This window comes from Caretta caretta, chromosome 14 (genome assembly GCF_965140235.1).
Source record: "Caretta caretta isolate rCarCar2 chromosome 14, rCarCar1.hap1, whole genome shotgun sequence".
Classification (NCBI taxonomy): domain Eukaryota; kingdom Metazoa; phylum Chordata; order Testudines; family Cheloniidae; genus Caretta; species Caretta caretta.
This window is the reverse complement of record NC_134219.1, coordinates 40,114,912-40,119,815: the sequence shown is the minus strand read 5'-3', so window position 1 is coordinate 40,119,815 and position 4,904 is coordinate 40,114,912. Positions and strand designations below refer to the sequence as shown.

The following is a 4,904-nucleotide window of genomic DNA, read 5'->3' as shown; positions in this document are numbered from 1 at the left end:
AACAAACAAACAAAAAACACAAAGAACAAATGCATCGATACCTCCATCTGAGTTTTTATCCCAAAATATAAGAAGAGCCAAAGACCTCACCAGGGACTCTGCTATGGCTACTGATTTTATAGGCAAGGGTCTCAGGTAGTATGGTGATCGGTAGCAGTATATGATATATTCCAATCTTATTTACATTGGTGTAAACCTATAGAAACTCCTTTTTTTCCTGAGTCATGTTTGTCTGTATCTTTACTAGTGCAAATACCCAATTCCGCATAAACAGAGTGCACAGTATTTTCTTATGGAGGCAATAATGTCATCAGATTTTATTTATAAAGAAATACAGAATGAAATTGCTACCAAAGGAGACATATGGACATTTTGTTCTTAGTGAATAACCTCCAACCAATCTGTTTACTCAGTGCACCTTTGATCTCTTTGTTTCTCATGCTGTAGATGATCGGATTCATCATCGGTGGCAACACAGAATAGAGAACAGCCACTATGAGATTCAGACGTGAGGTTGAGCTGGAGGTGGGTTTCAGGTAGGCAAAGGCAGCAGTACTAAAGAACAAGGACACCACGGTGAGGTGAGGGAGGCAGGTGGAGAAGGCTTTATGCTCACCCTGCTTAGAGGGGATTCTCAGCACTGCTTTGAAGATCTGAACATATGACACAATGATGAAAAGAAAGCAGCTTAAGCCTAAGAATGAACTAAAGATGAGAAACCCAACTTCAATGAGGTACAAGTCAGAGCAGGCGAGATTGAGGAGCTGGGGGATTTCACAGAAGAACTGATCCACCACGTTGCCTCCACAGAAGTAGATTTCAAACGTGATCCCAGTGTGCAGTGCAGAGGAGAGAATACCAGTGATTCAGGCACTGGCTGCCATTTGGACACATGCTGTCCTGTTCATCACTGTCTCATACTGCAGTGGTTGGCAGATGGCGACGTATCGGTCGTACGCCATGATGGTCAGTAAGGCAAAATCTGCTGAAGCGAAGAAGAAGAAGAGAAAGACTTGGGCAACACACCCAGAATAAGAAATCGATCTGGTGTTCGTGAGGGAACTGGCCATGGATTTGGGGATGGTGACAGAGATGGAGCCAAGGTCTAGGATGGACAGATTCATCAGGAAGAAGTACATGGGGGTGTGAAGGTGGCGGTCAAGGGCTATGGCTGTGATGATGAGAAGGTTCCCCAGCAGGGATATCAGGTAAAGCAGAAGAAACACCACAAAGTGTAAAATCTGCAGCTCCCGAATGTCAGAGAATCCCAGGAGAAGGAACTCGGTCACGGCAGTTTGGTTGGACATTTTCTTCCGCAGTACACTGTGCGATGTCTGTGGAGGGAATGAGAAAGACAATGGTCAGGATTAGAGCGACAGAGGGAATGGCCCTGATTCCCCTTTCCCTAATATCTCATTCTATGAATGTCAAAGGTGCACAGAACTCATCGCTTACAATGAGTAGGTGTTGTTAGTGCTCCTCGCCTCTGACAATCAATGAGTCACGTTACCACACTAGTGTAAATTAGGTCAGCTCCTTTAAAGTCAATGGAGCTTCGTCACTTTATCTCATCTGAGGATTTGGCCCAAGGTGTGGCTTGATAAAATGCAATATGAAGGATGGAACAAAGCACACTCCAAACCCAACAATTCTCACAACTTGGGTATGAAACTGATCAACTAAAATTCTAACACAGCCTGATTCTCACTTTGCAGGGCAATATGATGTTGACTCACCCAGCATCGTAAATAGCAGCTCATCTGTCATTTTTCTACCCCAAGCTCTGTGCATAGAGGCTGGTTGGAAATTTTCAGCTGTGTTCTTTTTAATGGTGATTGGTTTTTAAGCTAAATAACACATCTCAGAATCTGTCTGCTTTTCTCAAACATTTTGGGATTGTTTTGTAAAAAAAAAAATGAAAACTTAAAAAAACAAACTATATTGGTTTTGGAATAAACAAAGTAAGTGTGTGTGGGGGGGGGGGAAGCGGGGAATGGATTTAGGGTGTTCAGTGAAAAGTCAAAATTTTCCTGATGGGAGGAAAAATTCCAGTCAGCAGTAGGTATTTGATTAAACTGATGGGAAAGGTCTTAACCAGTTCGTATTGTAATTCATATTTATCATCTTAATTCTTCCCTGTATGTTGATCCCCCAACACGTTTAATTGAAATAGCAAGCTTCCTGTGCTAGTCTTTGTGGATTTTTTCCCAACGGAAGACACATTCAGTCATCCAGCACTAGGATTTTTTGGTCACTGTCTATCTATATAGCAGAATCTAGAAGCTAAGGGCACAGGTATCTGAGAATCCTTTCAGCCTCATTCTGCGACTGAACTAGGCTCAAACCGATTGCTCTCTGCAGACGAACTGTGAGTAGCTGGTGTTGAGCTGCACGGACATTAAAGGACTGATGCTGCGGGAAGGTGATTTATCCATATCTATTTCCTGAGGGTTAGCAGGACTCACGCCCTGGAGCCCTGCACAGCTCGGAAGCAGAGATTCAGAGGCAAGGGCACAGAAACAAAGGTGATAACGCCAAAAGGGCCATTCAGACCCTCTAGTCTGACCCCAGCATAACACAGGGAGTACAATCGCCACCAGGTTCCCTGATTCCAGCCAAGCTTCTGTGTTATCTGTGGGCCAGCATTAAAAGATAGCACCTAACCTGCTCAGATGCTATTGTAAATCCCCAAAGGCGCCTTGCTCCTTCTTTAGGTGCTTAAACCCTTTGTAATCCTGGGCCTGTGTCTATCTTGTTAACTTCCAAGGAAATCCTGGAAATATGGGTTCTAGTCCCATTTACCTCCTGTATGTCCTTTGGCAACATTGAGATAGAATGGCTTTAACTGGTGGTTCAACTCTGAGCCTAAAGGTGCTGGTGTGCATAACATATCAACTGTGGCTGTCAGCTCTGCTGCTTATTCAATTTTGACCTTCCAGTAATTATCCCTTTGACACAGAAACAAACCCAGTTTCAAGAGAAAAAATGGTTTTGAAATTATGGTATTATTGAACAGTATTAGTGTTCCCCTCCCTTGTTTAAAGCTCCATTCCAAATTAGAGATGTTTGGAAATTTAGATTTTTTTTGTAGTAGTAGGAAAATGAGGTTTTTTTGTAGGAAAACGAGTTTTTGAACTAAACAAAAATGTTCAGGGAAAGTATCTCCTATACTCAGATATTTGGTTTCGGTTTTTTGAAATCTGCAAATCCCAATATTCTTTGGTTTGCAATGTGCAATTTCCAGTTTACAGTAGTTTTTAGCTGAAAAGAAATTAGTTGTTGCTTGCTAAACCCTGCAAGCATTTCTGATTTCTGATGCAAAGTCATTGTCCACCTTCTTTTTCTCTGACTGGATCTAGATGTCTGACTAGACTGAGAGTTAATTCCTTAAAGAGTTCAAATTGTAATTTATATTTCAGTTCTTACATTCTGCTGAAAAGAAATCTGGCAGGCTCTAGCTGCTTGATAATAAAAGTCTTTAAAAGTTCCAATTACAATTCATATCTCTGTTATTAAATTTGTCTGTACATTAATACCTTCACATGTAGAATTGAAAGCAAAAATGTAGTCTGTTGGTCTTTGTGGATTTTTTCCCAACGTGCGATGCTTTTGATCCTCCAGCACCAGGATTCTTTGGTCATCTCTCTCTCATGCCCCCATCACTGTATTATCCAGCAGCAGTTTTCATGTCCCTTCGCTGGATTTCCTGAGTCTCTCTGAAGTTCCTAGTAGACAGGGATCCACTCCACAGAGGGGCGCTCCCTGCTCCCCTCCTTGGACAGGCTTGGCTGGGAGACGAAGGACTAAATGGGATCAGAGACTGAAAACTCCTCCCAGCTCTAGAGCTGATCCTGTCTTGTGCAGGGTTCAGATATTGTCACAGCCCAGGATGTCCCTACTCTGGGGCTAAACAGTTGAATCCGGTCTCCAAGGCTTTACGCCCAGCTCTGATCTCACCTCCGGAGCAAACCACCCTGACAACCTGCCCAACTCTAACCCCACAGAGGGAGAACAGTACCCACCCTTTATCTCACTTGATGGCAGCATCCCTGGAAGGACCCTTGGCTAAAAACAAGGCAGGGCAGAGGCCCAAAGCATGTCCCAAGGTGTTTGTAGAATGAATCATAGAATGAATGAATCATAGAATCTCAGGGTTGGAAGGGACTAAAACAGCGATTTCTAACAGAGACACATGATCCACAATAGCGAAGAGCCTTGTCGCACCAGAATCTCAGCTGGCCTGGAATAGCCTGTTCCTTCATTAACATCACGTAATCACTTCTGGGGGAGCAGAGACTTTTTTTCCTCCTGCATTGTATTAGCAGCTCTAGAGGAACCCACAGCTCAGCCTGCCTTGTCTGACTGAAGTCAGTCACCAAGAAGTACCCAGAGGTGAAGACTAAAAACTAAGGGCCAGGTCATAGGCTTGTGTAAATTGTTACACTTCCACTTCCATCCGATGAAGTGAGCTGTAGCTCACGAAAGCTTATGCTCAAATAAATTGGTTAGTCTCTAAGGTGCCACAAGTCCTCCTTTTCTTTTTACTTCCATTGAGTTCATGGTAGTTTGGCCTATTTACGCCAACTGGGAATCTGGGCCTTGGATTTCCATTGAGCGATGTCAATTTACATCAGCTGGGGATCTAGCCCATTACACAGTTATAAATCCATATTTTTTGCCTGCCAATGTGATCTGAAGCTGATTCAAAAGTTCTGAACCAGTCTGCACTTTCTTAGCGCTTTGCCCCATGGGTTTAATTACAAGTGTAACTTTTATTGGTGGCGGAGAATGGTTCAGTCCCTCTAGGGATAGAACTTTGGAGGAGTTCAGTGTTGCACAGTTTTCAAGTATCTCATCTTCAACTTCTGTTGGGATGAATGGCCCTAATCTTTCTTTCTTTCTTT

General features: G+C 43.1%; 1 pseudogene; it reads right to left on the bottom strand.

Moving 5' to 3' along the window:
* Positions 1-347: 347 nt before the first annotated feature.
* LOC142068981 (olfactory receptor 14A16-like) lies at positions 348-1,307 on the bottom strand (annotated as a pseudogene).
* Between the last annotated feature and the right edge of the window lie 3,597 nt (positions 1,308-4,904).